Source organism: Canis lupus, chromosome 31 (genome assembly GCF_003254725.2).
Source record: "Canis lupus dingo isolate Sandy chromosome 31, ASM325472v2, whole genome shotgun sequence".
Taxonomy (NCBI): Eukaryota; Metazoa; Chordata; class Mammalia; order Carnivora; family Canidae; genus Canis; species Canis lupus.
Window position 1 is genome coordinate 8733399 of NC_064273.1, and position 18701 is coordinate 8752099.

Genomic DNA, 18701 nt, shown 5'->3' on the forward strand with positions numbered 1-18701 from the left:
TTAAGAGGATAAAATTTAGAAGTGGCTCTTTAGGACTAGAGAAAATAATGCTGATGATTTCTAATGTCTATCATCGTTTATAGATTACAATGACAATCCAGAAAGTGAAGTACATTTTGGTCAAATGCATATTATTCATTTAATTGTATAAATATGATGTTTTAAAAAGTATTTTTTTTTGGTCAGTATGCTCTAAACATAAAATATATCAAAGAAGATTAGATAATCTAGTTCATTTTCATTAAGATGGATTGTACCTAAAGGTCAGGGCACATAAGTAGATATAGACTTTATGAGGTATAACTGGGCTCTTGCAATTATTGGTTATACACTAACTGTTGGGAGAATTAATTGTATGTTCTTACAGTATTTGGGTTACCTTGAAAAATTCAGTGACCTTTAAAATTATGGTACTATATTTTATCTCCCAAGATGACATTCTTGTAATAAGCATAGGGAAGTTATTCAGCTTTAGATAGCTTCTATAGTCTTCTGGTGACATGTTTATTCACTTTGTTTATGTGCTTGTTCTTGGCCTTTTCCCCTGAAATTTTTTATACTGTTTTTTGCACTGGTACGATATTTACTACAGGTTAAGTATACTTTTTAAGTTTAGCTGAAGTTTTGTTCCTATACAAAATTAACAGTAAATTCTGGAAACAGCAATTTACATTTCCTGTTCAAAACCCATTTCTGATGTTCAAAACTGTAAATGGATTATAACTATTGTATAGATTAATTAGCAAATTGATCATCCTTTCAGAATACAATTTGTTACCCATGAAGCTTAAAAAAAATAGAAAGTTCAGGTAGTGTATCATTTCTGAATATTCCCTTGGAACTAACTATATTTTAACATTTAAATGTTCTCTCTTCTTAGAATAAAAACAACATGTAAAAGTGCTTTTTCATTTGGGTGTATTTTCCCACTTTTATTTGCCTTAGTGTTTTAAAAAGGAGGAGAGGTGGAAGATTGTTCTAGGTTTTCACCATTTTATGTTGAGTGAATGAGCAGCTTGTGATATTTCAAGTTTCTTTTGCAGTACTTTTTTGTTTCTACTAGGATGTTTGTTTAAATCAAAATATTTTTTTCTGTTTAATGATATTTAAAATAGACTTTTCTTCCTTTTTGTGCTATCGTGTGTGACCTAGTTTTAAAAATTAAGCTTAAAGTAATGCTAGTTGTAGCAGTAATAACAGTGCATGAAGCCTGAGCAGAGAATTTTAAAGACACATAATAATATGTAAAGCATAGTTTAATGAGGTTATCTGAACCACTTTAAGTTTCAAGTACCATATAATTTGAATAATTATGGTGTAAAATGTTAATGAAAAACTCACATTGCCTGGCACTGTAGAGATGTGAAAATTGTTTAAGGCAAATTATCTACCCAGGTAGCTCTCACAGGATGGCATTAGCAAATTTGCCTTGCTGAATCTACCTTTGCCAGCATTGTGCCTGGCTTTGCAGGTTCAGAAACCTGGTTTGTTAGCACTCCAAGAGTAAATCTGTTTCTCAGAGAGATTCATGTTAATCAAGCTTAGGGAAACTTATTAGAATAAACCAGGACACTAACTCAGACGTTTAATGTTCTCCAAAACACCACGTTTTCTCTTAATGGCTATAATACAAAGACATATTCCCTTTGGGCTGCCACTGGGTAAAAATGAAATCAAAGTGACCAGGGTGTGGTTCAAATGTTTAGTGGCATCAGATTTAGTGAACTTAATGATACCATCTTCAAAATGGCACTCTGTGCTCCCAGGACCAGATAAATCACATTTTTGTTCATTGGCACCTTTCTCAATGGACAGTAGTTGGATGTTAATCTCAAACTTCTGGTTTATGATTACCTTTTTATTTATTATTTTGTTGATCATTTCTCACCCTTTCTAGTTATAACCTTCTTTTTTAGGTAAATTAGACCATCCTTTCAGAATATGAGCAAATTTTGGTGCTCTAGAAAACATCTCATCCATTTGTCCAAGACCTTTTAAAATGTTTGATATTTTGGCAAACTATAAAAGTTAGTCGAAATATGAAAGCAAACTATAATCTTCATTGCATTTTTTTGAAAAATCCCTATTAAAATTGTATACAATTTCCAACATGTATACAATTTTGGAAAATTTTTAATAGTTGCCATAAAGGATTTATTTGGGAATTATAATGTGAATTTCTAATTCTTACATTTGGGTAAAAGAATTTATGGCTCATTTCTGATTATAAAAGTAAAACTAATATGTGCTCTTCCAAGAGAAATCATAGAATACAGAAACGAATAAAGAAGAAAGTAGAATTCATCCATAATCTTGACATGCAGAGAAAGCAACTTTTCACATTTTGGCATATATATTTTCAATGCAAATATATTCCTTGACTTTGAAGTGATTATATTAGTGAGGCTTCTCCAGAGAAACAGAAATAATATTAGGTCTACATGGAGGAGAGATTATAGACAAAATAGGAGATGGGAGGTGACTGACAAATTCTGCAAAGCATACTCACAGACTGGAGATTCAGAGAAGAGTTGATACTGCTGTCTTGAGTCTGGAGGTAGAATTCCTTGTGGTGTGAATGGAGGGAGGAGGGATGAGAAGGTATCTCAGCCTTTTCTCCTAAGGACTGCAAGTGTTTGGATGAAGACTTCCTACATTATGGAGGGTATTCTAATTTACTTAAAGGGTACTGATTTAGATTTTTTTTTTTTCTGAGTGTCAGTCATCTTTTATTAGAGGTTGATTCTGAGTTAGGTTATGAAAGATTCAAAAGTGCCAGGCACAGGTAGGAATGCCAAGTGTGCCTCCACACTGGGCCTTCACCAGTGGCACCACATAGCCGCTCACCTTTGAGTTCCTTGTAGTAATGACAGTAGGTGAACAGCATAGAAGCTGCCAACACCATAGAAATCCGAGCAATGTTTCCTTTCTTCACACTAACGTACTTGTTGTAATACCCTTAGTAACCTCTTTGAAATGTTCCAGCAATGCCTTCAGGGGTGAAATCCTGCATGATTATCCAGCTTGGTAGCTCTCCTAGTTTCGCATCCATAAGCTTCTTCTTCACTGGTGTGGAGGAAGCCATTTTGGAGTCCTGGGTGTCCACTCTGCTGGGGTTGATTTGGACGTTAATCACATTTAAACAATAACTTTTCAGTAACATCTAGACTGCTGTTTGACCAAACAACTGAGTAACATTGCCTTGCCAAGTTGACATATAAAATTAACCATCACAGTGACCTTATATATATTTATATGTAATATTAAATGTATCCTATGTGCACACATGCACAATATAATATACACACATACTGTATATAACACATTATTACATGACATGTATAGTATATGCGTTATATATGGTATGTATATATGTATATAATATATATGTGTACTATGAATACATGTAATGTGTATGTGTGATGTTCCTTACTTTCCTCATTTCCTTTGTGTGCGACTTTTGCTTACCACCTCTCCTCTCCTTTCCCTGGTCATCTTCCCTCCATTCTTTCCCTCTCATCCTGCTTCTATCCCCTCCCCTGCTTTTCCAGTCACTCAAGTAAGTGATGACTCCGAGAACTTGGTTCAAATCTGCAAAGTCATAAGTACCAAATGCTTACTGTGATCTTCATTGGCACCTCCTACAATCACCTCAGAAAGTGTCTGAAACTGAATTTATTATTTCTTCAAATCTATTCCTTTTTATTTTTTTCTTTAAAATGAATGGCACAAGCCATTTTTAATGTCACCATCTTCTTACTATCTATTAACCATTGTATTCCCATGGACTGGCCACCATAAATAGACTCTGTTGACCATATATCTTATAATCCATCACTACCACTTGGCATTTCTTAACTATGTCTCTGCCTATGGCCTCCATCCCCTTGAAAAACTGCTTTCTACTTTGCCATTGAAACATTTATTTGAGGGGATCCCTGGGTGGCTCAGCGGTTGAGCGCCTGCCTTCAGCCCATGGTGTGATCCTGGAGACCCGGGATTGAATCCCACAGCAGGCTCCCTGCAGGGAGCCTGCTTCTCCCTCTGCCTGTGACTCTGCCTCTCTCTCTCTATGTCTCTCATGAATAAATAAAATCTTTTTTTTTAAAGAAACATTTATTTGATATGCAAACCACATCTCATCATTTATTTTCTACAAATCTCTCAAAAGGTCTTTGTCTTCATGATAAAATAAAATTTCTTAGCCTGTTACTCAAAGTCCTTTATGATTTAATCCCTATCTAGTTCCCTTGTTTCATTTATAGATATCTTCCTTCTTATTGCTAAAATAACAGGGCACTGAATAGTGATGACAAATAATTGAAGAATGAGGAAGCATTAACTATTTTTATGAAAAGTTATGATAAGGAGAAATTACAATCCTGACCACATTTTTTCCTATTTTTGGTAACTTTTTAAAAACATTTTTCTATTAATTTGTTTATTATTATTTTAAGTCCACTCTATGCCCAACATAGGGCTTGAACTCAAGCAAGAGCAAGAGTTGCATGCTCTACTGATTGAGCCAGCCACGTACCCTTTGTCGGTAATTTCTTAATGTTGTTTGGTTTGCTAGTCTCCAGTTAAGGAGTTTTGGCACTGGTAGTATTATTTAATAAGAGTTGTTGTAACAGGGACACCTGGGTGATCAGTGGTCGAGCATCTGCCTTCGGCTCAAGGTATGATCCCAGGGTCATGGGATCGAGTCCCACGTCCGGCTCCTTGCACGGAGCCTGCTTCTCCCTCTGTCTGTGTCTCTGAGTCTCTCTTTCTTTGTCTCATGAATAAATACATTTTTAAAATCTTAAAAAAAATAAAGAGTTGTTGTACTACAGAAAGTAGAATGGGCATTACCGTAGTGAAAAGAAAAATGTTTTAATGATAAAGAGTCTCACTTAATTGGAGTCAGACATATTTCAGAGTGTTTTAAGTACTCCTTCCCACAAATCATCATTGTCCTTCTGTTTAACATGTATTAAATTGCTTTGCTTAATTATAAATATCCTACAATACTAAATGAAATTTTTAAGTAGTTTTAGTGATTTGAGAGAAACCATGAAAAATGAATGCATGCTAGATGTTATGTTTCATTACCTAGGAACTGATTCTAAATTAAAACATGGTTTAAATTTCTGGGAAGCTACACACATTGGCTTAATGTATTGCTTAAATTTATAATATATAGAGAGATTATTCATAATATTGATAACTAGCATAAGCATCTCATCAGTGTTTGCTTATGTTTTTATATTTATGTTATGCTTTGTTATGTTCTACTAAAAATACTAAATTTTTAATATTTTAATAGGAAATCAATGTCTTGTTTGACAGCCTATAAATTATTTTGAATTAAATGAAGGGGATTAACTGAAAAACAAAATCTCAGTAGCAAAGCTGCTTTATATTTTCAAAAAGTTATCTCTGTTTTTTGTTGTTTTATTTTCAAATAATTCTATTAATTTACTTTTTATATTTTCCATACCTTACATTGTTGAGGATCAGTCAACAATGGTTTATAATACTGATACACACCTTATAAAACTGATTTACATATTTTCAAGTGCTTTCAGTTTCCCTTTCCAAATAAATTCTTATACTTTATCTGTGAGAATTATTAGCTATAAATTATAGATAAACATGTAGTAAGAAAAAGCCAAAAATTATTGAGTGTTCTTTGTATAGCAGGTATATAACAGTTAATCTCCACAACTGCCTTATAATGTGGAAGATGAGACCTGGTGATGGTCCAGACTTCCCCAAATGCCAAACATTCTTATTCTCTTAATTTTGGAGTAGATAACAAATAGATTTTTTTTGACAATACTCAAAGTAAGCTAATAGACATGTATTTTTCTTTAAAGATGTATTTATTTGAGAGAAAGAGAGAGAGAACACGAACAGGAGGAAGGACAGAAGGAGAGGGAAAAAATCCCCAAGCACACTCCTTGCTGAGCACAGCCACCGAAACAGGGACACAGGGACACAAGGCTCAATCCTAGGACCCTGAAGTCATGACCTGAGCTGAAGTCAAGAGTTGTATGCTCAACTAACTGTGCCACCCAGGCGGCCCATGGATGTGTATTTTTCAAATGTAATCTTATATGTTTAAGATTATTTAAAAGATGTATATGAAAGAGTAAAGGTAATAAAGATTGTTATCCCTCTGTTTCCCAGACCAGAAATGGACTTTCCAGAGACAGAAAAAATTCTATGTTTATCTTCTAGAATCTTCTGTTATTGTGTTCTCCAACAATCTATGTGTAGACCAACCAGCAGGACAAAAACTGAAGAATTGCACTGATAAAATGAAGGCATAATTTACTGCAATGATTGGGTGTGCCCACCCATGCCACAGCACTTCTGCCTGAAGCATCTCTGCGGCATTGTCACTAGCCATTGTGGACGGTTCTTATTCTAACAGCCCTTTTCCATATAGGACTTCCTGACAGACTTTTGTGTTCACTAAAATTCATGAAAGATTTTATTTTATTCTATATCACATATTTGCTTCAATAGTTTACCTATGACTTGCATAACAAAATGGGATGAAAAAGTTTGAGCTCTTTGTTATTTTCTTGCTGGTAGGGCCTTGACCTTCAGTGTGATTTCTCATTAAAATTGTTATTTGGTTTCAAATTTAATATTAAAATTTACTAGTAATAGGTTGATATAGGTACCTATTTTGGGGTACCTTTTTTCTCTTCAAAAAAAAGTTATTTTCATACTCTGAAATAAAGCTTATTAACCCATATTTGGAAACATAAGTTTGCAGCCAAACTTAATGCCCAATGCAACCCCAAAAAGGGGACTTAAAATGTGTGTGTGTGTGTGTGTGTGTGTGTGTGTCTGTACATGTACTTATACGTATGATATATGACAGAGCGGTTGATTGAAAACAACATAAAGGGTCCAGCCTAGCCTCATCTGTCTTAAAGACGTGTGAAAACTAGGAATTAAGCAATAAAGTTTAATGTTACTCCTAGAAGGATGCTGTGAACCTCCCTTTAAATCCTTTTTGTATCTTCTGTACTTGCTCTTGCAAGGCACACTGACAATAGCTAGAAAAGTAAGATGAGATGAAGAGAAGAAAGAATATGAAAGGTATAAATTATTTTTTTATTTTTATTTTTTAAGATTCTTATTTGAGAAAGAGAAACACAAGCAAAGGGGAGAGACTGAGGGAGAAGCAAACTCCCCACTGAGCAGGGAACCCAACCTGGGCCTCATTCTCAGGACCCTGGGATCATGACCTGAGACAAAGGCAGATGTTTAACCGACTGATCAACCCAGGTGCCCTGAAGAGATATAAATTATTTTAAAACTCAAACAAAAACAGGCTTCAGATATTTACTTTCAACTTTATGTATTTATTGATATTCTCATAATAACTGAGCCATTCAAAAGAGACTAAATTTCTCTTTGAGCATTCTCAGAAAGAAAACTAGTAAAATCAATCTGACTTGAAGATTTGAAATTGCAGTTGTTTCCTTAAAGATCCTTTAAAAAAATGACCATTTTTTCATATTTGATTATAACATGATATATTGAAGTAAGAGATAAATTGGGAATCAAAGGACCCTGGCTCCTGCCAAGGCTTGTAGTGGAACATGTGTTTCTGAGAACATTCACTGTGTTTCCCTTCAAAGTAAGTGAAAGTTGTTGGTTAAGGTTCCCTAACTCTCTATAATTTTAAAGTATTGCTCCACTAAACCCTACTGAACTGCCAACTGAGCATCTCTACTTAGAAGATGGAAGGGACGCCCTAACCTCACTGTGTCCAAAACAAATATCTAAAGACTGATCTACCCCCTAGCCTTTGCAGCTCAATACATAGACATTCCATGTTCTAGTTGCTCAACTTAAAGGCCATAAAGTCAGGCTTGACTCCTCTCTATCTTTCATACCCCTCATCCAGTCCATCAGCAAGTCTTGTCATATGTGCCTTCAACATGTATCCAGGCTCTCATCCTGTTTTTGTGTTACCACTACTGTGACAGACAGAGCCACCATTGTTTCTACCTGAGTTACTTGCAGTTACCACCTAATTGTGCTCCTGCTACCATCCTGCTCCATAACCACATCTCTCTTTCTTCTCAGGGCATCTAGAATGATCCTTTTAAAATGGAATTCATGGGGCCCCTGGGTGGCTTAGTCAGTTAAGCATCTGACTTTGGTTCAGGTTATGAACTCAAGGTCCCGGGACCTGGAATTGAGCCTTATGTCCAGCCCCATGCTCAATGGGGAGTCTGCTTGTCCTTCTCCCTCTCTCTCTACTCCTTGTGCATGCTCCATAATAATTAAATAAATATATAAATAAATAAATAAATAAATAAATAAATAAATAAATAAAATCTTTTAAAAAGTCTTTTAAAAAAAGATTTTTAAATTTATTTATTTGTTTGTTTGTTTGTTTATGAGAGACAGAGAGAGAGGCAGAGACATAGGCAGAGGGAGATGCAGGCTCCCTGGAGGGAGTCTGATGTGGGACTCAATCCCAGGACCCAGGGGATCATGACCTGAGCCAAAGGTAGATGCTCAACCACTGAGCCACCCAGGTGCTCCAATAAATAATATCTTTAAAAAAATGTAATTTACTTCGTGAGAAGTAAACTCTTGGATGTTTTGATTCACTTTGTGTCAAAGCCAAAGTCTCCACAGGGACCATGAACCTGACATGATGTTTATCATCCCTCTACCCCCACCCTGGCGCAGGTCTCTCTTTGACCTTGTGTTCTCTACTGAGGCTTATTTCTCCCCAGGCTTACAGGATACCTTCAGCCTAGACAGTTCTATCAACTGCATACCCATTTGGTTTGCTTCTGTATTTCCTTTAAATCTGAGCTATACGACCTTCACAAAAAACCTGATTTCCTATGTAATAGGGTAACCTGCACCGCACCTACCCGTACTCTCTCACCCCCTTTACCCTGTTCTAGATTTTCTACTTAGCACTTATCACTGTTAGAGCAGACTCCATCTTTTTTTGTTCACTGCTTCATCTTTAGGATCCAGAACAAATTCATTTGAATGAATGAGTGATTGGATGGAAATAATTCCTACAGAAGTTGTGATATAACTTTTAAATACATTTCTGCTTTTGGAGGTAGGATAAAGTAGTAATATCTACAAATTTGTCCTTTTCCATTAAAGAAAGCTAATAAGCCGATTTAAACTAACACATTTCTTTGGTAGTTGAGAAAACATAAAATCATGGGATGTTTCTTGCATCCAGAAAAGTAATAAGGTCGTACCGTTCAGAATGCACAGGCTGGGACACCTGGCTGATTGAATTGGTATAGCTTGTGATTCTTGATTTCTGGGTCATGAGCTCAAGCCCCACATTAGATATAGAGATCACTTAAAAAAAAAAAAAAACAAGTCTCTAAACAGAATGCACAGGTTAATTTTATGTTGCCTTTTGACAAGAGCAAATTGGAGGAAAAAGATATTGGAAGGCTGCTTAGTTGTCTGATAGTTTTTATAATCATTTGTCAGGTTGCCCTTTTTCGAAATGCACTGTTGTCATACAAACAAAACAATTATATATATAAAAGATAATGCATTTAATTATCTTAACTTTAATTTTAACCTGAAAGCAGAATTTACTGCAAATGAACAGTGAAGAATTTCTAGACCAGATGAGCTACCCCAGTTTTATTTCCTCTTTAACTTAGTGTGTGGCCTTGGGGAAGTTACATGCCCTTACCAAGCCTGGGCCCTTATCTTTAAAATAGGTGTAATAATAGTCATAATAATGCTACTCTCTTACCTGCTTGACTGGTTGTTAAGCTTAATAAGATAATGGCTGTTTAGGACTTTGAAGTCCTTGGAAGTAAGATGTTATTAATATGAGAAGAGGAGTCTTACATTTTCCTGATATTTATAATTATTTTGGAAAAAAAACACCATATCCAGATATTTTGCCATAGCTTCTCTGACAGATTCATGGAAATATGTTTGCCCTCTGTAGACAAACTGTTTGAGGTACAGCTTCAGGTACTTCACATGTTGCAACGCACAGTTAATTTCTAAGATCTACCAGCTTTACACATGTGTTCTGCAGTGTAACTAATAAAGGGAAACAAACTGTGGCCCAAGACATTTCTGGCACCTATTATGGAAGATACACATTTGTCAGACTCCCATTTTCTATTATATTAATTTGAGAAACTCTTTAGAAGTACTTATCCAAGGTAAACTTGGTGGCAGTGGCTTCTTCCTTTTGCTCTTCTTCCTCCTCCATTCTTCTTCTCTCTCCTTCTGCTTTCTTCTTCTTTTTTACTTTTATTCCTTTTTTAAGGTTTTATTTATTTATTCATGAGAGACAGAGAGAGAGAGAGACAGAGACAGAGGCAGAGGGTGAAGCAGGCTCCTTGCAGGGAGCCTGATGTAGGACTCAATCCCAGGACCCCAGGATCATGCCCCAAGCCAAAGGCAGACTCTCAACCTCTGAGCCACCCAGGCATCCCTCTTCTTCTTTTTTAGATTTTATTTTTAAATAATCTCTACACCCAATGTGGGAGCCAAATTTACAACCTTGAGATCAAGAGTCACATGCTGTACTGACTGCGCCTGCCAGGCACTCCTAAACTTGGTTTCTTAACAAGTTAATATTCCGTCCCCTATAGGATGTCTTTGAGCCAAGATGATGTCTCAAAAGCAGGTATCTCTAAAAATCTAAAAGGATTTCCCCTTCACTTGCCTTTTGTTTCTTTAAATCATTTTGTTTTTCAGCCTGGAGCCTAGATTTGATTAATCGATTTCCCTGTTTTGTTTAAGGATTGTTTTTATTAATGCACTTTTCAAGCCGAGACATGGCATTATCGCCTTCTAGATCGTTGTACTAAGTGTTGAGATCTTAGCAGGCCAGCTGCAGCAGCTGTGTTTCCCCTTGGATCTCAGAGCTAAAAACTTTCATCTCCTTTGCTGTCTCAGCTGCTGGTCGAAGGCTACAGCCTTCCCATAACTCAAACCAGTTTCAAAGCAATGTAAGTAACCTCTCTGGAATGCTTTTGGAAAAACCACAGAAAGGTTCTTTAAAAGTACACCACTTATATACTTTAAATGAATGTTTCCATTTTAAGGTAATAACAGCATAATGTCAGGAGTCAACACATGGTATTTAACTATACTATGAACATAGTGTGGGCTTGTCTAGATTAGACCAATTAAAAACAGGAAAAGAAACACCAAAGTCAATTGGAATCCTTAAATTGGTCTCGTAGTTGTGGAATCTATGAATCCAAGATTATATTTTATAAAATTCTATTCATAAAGTAACATTTTCTGTAGCCTTAACAACTTTTCTTTCCTATCTAAAATATCATGACAGAAGAGGTACCGTCATCATAAATGAAAATGGTATTGATTGCTTTAACTGGAGAGATGTTTGATATTCACAGGAAAGACTTTCAGATTGGACATCGGTTTACTTGGCAATGAGGAGGATCAAATTTGCATACATTTTAATATCAATTTGTTATATCAAAACATCAATGCAATGAAATGTGATTGATGAGTTAAAAGATTAAAGGTCATTTTAGTGAATTTGACATTTACCTCCAAGTCAACAAGAAGACAAGCTTGTGGCTTTTATATTTGTCTTGCCTTTGCAGAGGAAATTTTCACTCAAACCTCACTGATTCTGACTTTGTGGTGACTTAACTAAAGATGGACTCCTTGATGCAGTTTGTTTGTAATTACAAAAGAGATTACAAATTAGATTTTACATTTATATCTTTCTTACCATCTCCCTAGTGTTTAGTGGCAGGAAGAAGCCTCATTCTAGGACATTGGCAGAGAAAAAGAAGTCTTTGGAGCTTATTTAAGCATATATTTGATGTTCTATAAAAATAAACTAAATTCCAATACTTAAGAGTCTCCAAGGGCCACCTTTACAAACCAGCAAAGCAGAGCATGCTACCACAATCCAGGAAAAATAATTTACTTGCCTCAAGAATTCTGAGCACAAAATGGGTTTTTTTTTTTTTTTAAGTGATTTACTGCACGGATTTTAAAGCTTTTCTTCATAATCACTTGTATTACCTTATCTGGAAAGGCAGCTTATTGCAGTCCTCCAGAGCGAATGCCTGTGCTACTGGGGGATTAAAACATGTAGACATGCTATCACTTTCCCCTTTGGAGGCTTCCCAGACATTATGGGCATTATGCTTAGCTTCTGCTGACCCGTTCTTGAACTTGTGCCATTCAAAGCCAGCATTTGTTTGTGTAGTAGTTAGAGTGGCCTTTAAAAAAACTACATTTCACAAGTTATCTTCTATCATTTAGCTAATTCTTTTCCAATAAGTTTTTTTTTTTCCTTTGGGAAATAAATACCTACCTATCTCTGTCTGTCTCTAAATCTAAAAGATTTATATATAATTCTTTAGGAAATATATATATCTATGTAAATATATATCATATATATCTATGTAAATATATATAAATATATATCTATGTAAATATATATATCAATATATAATTCTTTAGGAAATATATATATCTATGTAAATATATATCAAATATTAAAATATTATCTATATATTTATGTGTACATGCATACATGTGCACAATATGTTATAAATGCTAAGGCACATGCACATAAAGGATAATAGAAATATAATGTAAGGTATGAATGTGAGCCACACATATAAGTTTTTTGTTTTATAGGACTCATGTTAAAGGGAAAAAAGAAAGAAGTAAAACTAATCCTAATAATACATTTGATTTACCTTAGTATCCAAAGTCATAGCATTTTTAAGTGTAATCAATATAAAAATTATTGAGATCTACATCCTTTTTTCATACCAAAGTCTTTAAAATCTGTGAATTTTACATTTCTAGAACATCTTAGTGTATGATAGTCACAAATGGTTAGCAGCTGCCTTATTGGACAGTGCAAGTACACATATATACTAAAATACTATTTTGAAAGTAAATCCTTAGGTAGGCTCTTAGAATTTTAAAAGTGTCAGATTTTGACCATGTTTTTCCTTTGACCTCTTTAAGTATAACATAATTAATAAAGTGGTATTTTTAAAAATTTTAACAGAATTACTTTAGTTATAGACCTATCTTTTAAAATAGCTTTGATGCATTAAGATACTACACATGTTTGGTGGTGCACTTAAATCTATAGCCTCCATTTTCCAGAGACTGGCTTGGAGGAATTTCAAGGTGTTACCTATACCCAAGTGGAAGCTGGGATTCATTAATTATTAAACCATAAGGCCATCCTAACTTCCATGTCACTTACTGAATGTATGCTTTCTTGATTTAGTTGAAAATATATGGAAAAACTTTCATTTAAAATATTTTAAATGTTAGAACCTGACTTTAAATTTGTATTTTATTATACTGAGAACTATGGTGCAAAATGGGAGGATTTTCAGGTGAGACAGAAGTGCAGAGGGAGCGATCTTGCTCAAGCACAAGGTTTCCTGGAACCCTCTAAATGATTTGCCCTTTGCTCATAAACTTTCTGTCATGGTCAACATAGAGCCTAATATTGATTTATTCAGTGAACTATCTTGTCATCTCTGGGCTTGGATCCTTTGACCTTTTATTTGTTCCTGTAAAATTATGGTGTATCACAAACTTCTTTCCTAATAGATCCTTTGAAGCTTTGAAAGGCCAGGAGACTCTGTGTGAATATATTTAACAGTTGGATAATCCAGAAAAGGAGGTTAAAAAAAAATTGCAGACAGCTAAAGGTCAGAAAAATCCGATTGAGTCCAAAAACACAAACAAGTTATCTTTAGGAGAAGGGACTGAGAAAAGAGAAGGCTTGAGATTGGTTTTATCCTAGCTAATTAAATTCACTTTGACTTTCTTTGTAAAACATATCAAATATGCATTTCCTTCAGAATAGCTGACTGGGAGACAAAATGAATTTTATTTATGTATTTTTAAAAGATTTTATTTATTTATTTGAGAAACACACGTGTGTGATAGAGCGAGCAAGTGAGCGAGCGTGCATGTCAGCAGTGGGGTTGGGGGGCAGGGGAAGAAGGAGAAGCAGGCTCCCCACTCAGCAGGGAGCCCAATGAGAGGGTCAGTCCCAGACACCTGAGATCATGACCTGAGCCAAAGACAGATGCTTAACCAACTGAGCCACCCAGGCACCCTGGCAAAATGAATTTTAAAATGTGACTCCTTCTAAGCAATGTAAAGAAAACACAAACAGCAATTTTAGCAGTATGACGCATATAAATGGAATAATTGAAAATTATTTTTTCCCAAAATACTGGTATTAGCATAAAGTGATGTCAGTGGCATTCATATGGTCTTCTTTGTGCTATTTGTCATAGGCACATGTAGGTAAGCTGTCTATACTCTGACTTACAGATGAGCTAAAAATCTTAATGAAATAAATGTGGACTCACATTTAAACTTCCATTCAATTCATTTCATATCCTTTCATTCAATTTATTGAGAGTATACTTTATTATATTGACCTGATAGTTCCTCTGCTACATGGATATTTTATTCTTTACGAAAGGATTCTTTCTAAACTTCAGTTTCTAGAATTACTTTTTGCTAGAAATCTGTCTATAAAAAAGAATGAAAGTTAGCTTTGTATTTGATATCATATAATTTATTTCCAGCTCATGACATAGCTTTTATTAAAACTTTTGGAGAAATATATTCTTTTTTTTTTTTTTTAATTTTTATTTATTTATGATAGTAACAGAGGGAGAGAGAGGCAGAGACACAGGCAGAGGGAGAAGCAGGCTCCATGCACCGAGAGCCCGACATGGGATTCGATCCGGGGTCTCCAGGATCGTGCCCTGGGCCAAAGGCAGGCGCCAAACCGCGGCGCCACCTAGGGATCCCGAGAAATATATTCTTATTGAAAGATACTTCCTCTGAGACATGTTTACCTATATTTACCTAGTACCTATTTGTTCTTGGTGTTTTCTGTGCAAGTATAACTGATTAAGGGAAAATCGGAGAGCTTCTAGAGAGTTAAATTATATAAAACATGAATTTTGTGTAAAATATATTAAAAATAATTAACTCCTGCTTAACAGACATTTGCTATGATATAAAGCACTGCTGGAAATGGAATTATGAACTTAAATTTAGCCTCATGGAAGGTAAATCTCTCTCTCCTACTCAGTGAAGGAATGAAGTACTGATTTTTGGTTCTGAAAATCGGATTACTATTTTTCTAATCAAGCTATTAAATAATTAAGACATTCGCATAGTTGAGTATTCAGAGACTTCAAAAATTATCTGTAATAGAAAGTCTTCCTGCTTCCTAGTTCGTCTCCACAGGAAACCTCCAAATTGTTAGGTTTTAGGGGATCCTTTCAGAGATAATTTTAAAAAATATGAAAATAAAAGCATGTTTATCACACAAATAGTAGCATATTATACATATTGATACCAGTACATGAGGAACTTCCTCATTTTTATTATTATAAAGACACATAGGTGCCTGAATAGGGTATATTTTATCCAGTTCCATCTAAATATACATTTGTGTGGTTTCCAATCTCTTTACTATGGCAAACAGTGCTAACAATGAATAATCCTGTAGAAATGTCATTTTGCAAGTTGAAAAGTGATCAGTGAATAAATTCCTAGAGTTAAATCTGTGTCAAAAACTATATGCAAAAAAAAAACTATATGCATCTATAATTTTATTTGATATTGCCACTTGTTTTTTTTCCCCCACCAGTTATAGGAGTTATCATCCCACCAGTGAAGCAAGATAGTTTCTATTTCTCCAAAACCTTCACTAATAGCATAAAATCATTTTTTTGTGTGTTTTGTTGAATTTTTGTCTATCTGATATATCATTAAAGTCTTAATTTGCAGTCCCCTTGTTATGGGTGATGTGGAGCATTACTTTATGTGTTTAAAAGCCATTTGTGTGTGTTTGTGAGAGAGAACAATTTGGTCATACTTTTCATGTTTCTCTTGTTAGTCTTTTTCTTATTGATTTGTATGAGTTCTTTATATATTAGGGAAATTGTAATGTGTCATGGGAATTGTAAATATCTTCACAGTTTGCCATTTGTCTTTTTATTTCATTTATGGTGATTTTGCAGTACAGAAAATTGGAGTTTAAGTGATTGACTTTATCGATTTTTTTTTTCTTTTATGACTCTGGCTTTTGTGACATTGTTAGAAAGTCTTTCTCTACTCCTAGGGTATAAATTAGTTCTCCTATTATTACTTCCACTCCATTTATGGTCAAAATTAGGTAATTGGGCTGAGGCAAGTGTCAGCAGTTCTGAACATTGTACTGCTTTGCTGGTTAATTATGGCTAGCACACTGCAGAGACCTTGTACTTGCTCTGATTGAGGAAAGGAGGGGTTCCTTTATGTTTCCCATGGGACCCAGCTCCAACACTTGAGTGAACCTCCTTTAAGCCTAAAGAGTACAGCAATAAGAAGCTGTCTAATTTCAAGTCGTGCAGGGAGATAAGCAAATGCCTGGTTTTCCCTAATGCTTTATCTATGATTTCTGTTTGCTCTGATGATTGAGAGTTATAGTTTAGTTTTACCTGTGATTTAGGTTTATCCAGGGCCCTTCCTTCTCATTATAGTACATAATTTGAGTTGACTATGTGCTATTAGTGTCCATTATTATATTAATACATTTGTTATTTGTTATAAATAATGAACTGTGATATATATTTTATTCACTCTTCATGATTATTAGAATTAAAAGGCTTATGGGTTTTTAAACTTTTTTTACTTTTCATTCTTCTATTTACATCAATATAAATTCATTATCTACATTAATTTGTCATTTAATATTCATTTCAACTAAGTGTTTTAATCATACTACTGTGGAGGGATTAAGGTTTGACAGTAGAGTGACTCAATAACCAGATATGCAATTTTGTGCAGCTATTACTGATAGCTCGTGCAAATGTGGCCTCATGCGTGGTTTCCTCATCTTTAAAATGTGGATATTAACAGTACTCATCTCAGAGGATTGTTGTGAGGATGAATGAATTAAGACTTATGAGGCACTTAAACTAATTTATGGCATACATTAAGGCTTCAGTAAACATTACTGATCATTTTTTTATATCATTACTTTCCAATTATGAAATCCAGGTTCAGATAATTTGATAGAGGGTGAATATGACTGGTAGACTGGTTATAAAATATACACTATTTGTTCCATTTGAAGGTACAATTTTAGTCATTTTCAGGTATCACCAGATCACAACAATTTTTTTTTTTTTTAACTCTGAGACTGTATCTATTTCCTTTGGATGATCAAGACAGCTGAACATCTAATCCATTCATTTTGGCCTTCATTGTGATTGAAACAGCTGAATCAATCATGCAATGATTTGCTTTGATCATTAAGACAGCCAAAATGAAAGCATTGGCCATGCTGTCTAAGGTCCATTTATTTTGGAAATTACTTTTGACAGGTAAGACATAGTCCCATATTGCCTTCTTGACATTTCATTGATATCTTGTGTGGCTTCTAGTAGCATATTCATCATTTAGCTAATATATTTTTTGTTATCATTTGTTCTCTGTTATCTCAATAAATGTAAACAGATGATTCATGGGGGTGATTCATTCAGAGCCATTTTGCTACACATGGCCTGAGAGGCAGCAGAAGAGGTGGCATTTTGCGCTTTTGTTGCTCATGGGTGTGATCTAAGGGATGGGCATAGTTCAAAGGAGAGCAAACTGAAGTGGTTCCGGAGAAGAAACGGTTTTTATATGCTTACATCGTGACAAGTCTAAGATTTTCAGTCTAGAAAGATTTTGTTTGAAGTGGGTATGATTAAAGGTGATAAAATCGTGCTGTTGCTAAGATGAACATGAACTTGATCCTAATGAAGGGACTGTAATGAATTATTTAAAGAATTAGTTTCAGAAAATAACTGTTTATTTAATAAACACTGTTTATCTTTTTCTACCCTGAAAAATGTTTACCGTGATGTTTTATTAATATTACTGACAAGTCTTACTGGGAAAAAAAATCCAGCACAAACCAACATAAATTCCTGGACTGGGAAGGCCATCAATTTTATACTTACACACAGAAAAGACCAAGTACTCAAAAATGCTAGCAACCAAAATTTTATTTGAATATTGGACAACTGTAAGAATGAAATGCAATGAACCTTACCTCTTTTAACTCTAATACCTTCTGAAGAATTCCACATCTGAGATAGATCAATCCACCTGGGGTGAGATTCCTAGCCAAGGATAGATTTTAGAAAAAAGATAAGCCCACAAAGAAAATCTCTCAGGATCTCTGGAGAAATATTTTTTGTTTGTTTGTTTGTCATGTAAGGTCATGGCTTGAAACAATTGAAAAGCAGGGCACTAGCCCATAGTAAGAAACATGTAGTATTTAGATTTGATTCATGGAATACCAGGATGTCTATATTGGGGAGTGTGGGATAAGAAAAGAAGGTTGAGAATTCTTTGGCTACTTGTCTTTGAGCAATGACTTCTGTCTCAGAGAGAATTAAAAAACAGTGATCAGCTTTAGAAGTAGTAGACCACATAGCAACCCAGAAAGGGAACTAGACAAGATTCTTAGTCATGTATTGATCCTTAAGTACACATACCTTGTGATCACTGTCAACAGACCTTTAATTATGAGGGATAATTTTTTTGGTAGTTCCTTTCATAATGGCCATTTATAGAATCAATGAAAAGGGAGCATAGAAAGGTTAACTTGTAATTCTTATCAATCTGAATTA

General features: G+C 34.8%; 1 protein-coding gene and 1 pseudogene across 7 annotated transcripts in view; one reads left to right on the top strand and one right to left on the bottom strand.

Moving 5' to 3' along the window:
• The window catches only part of ROBO1 (roundabout guidance receptor 1), a 1126854-nt gene that overhangs the window by 887725 nt on the left and 220428 nt on the right, over nt 1–18701 (top strand). The window lies entirely within an intron of this gene.
• Nucleotides 2756–3085, bottom strand: LOC112661602 (ATP synthase subunit f, mitochondrial-like; annotated as a pseudogene).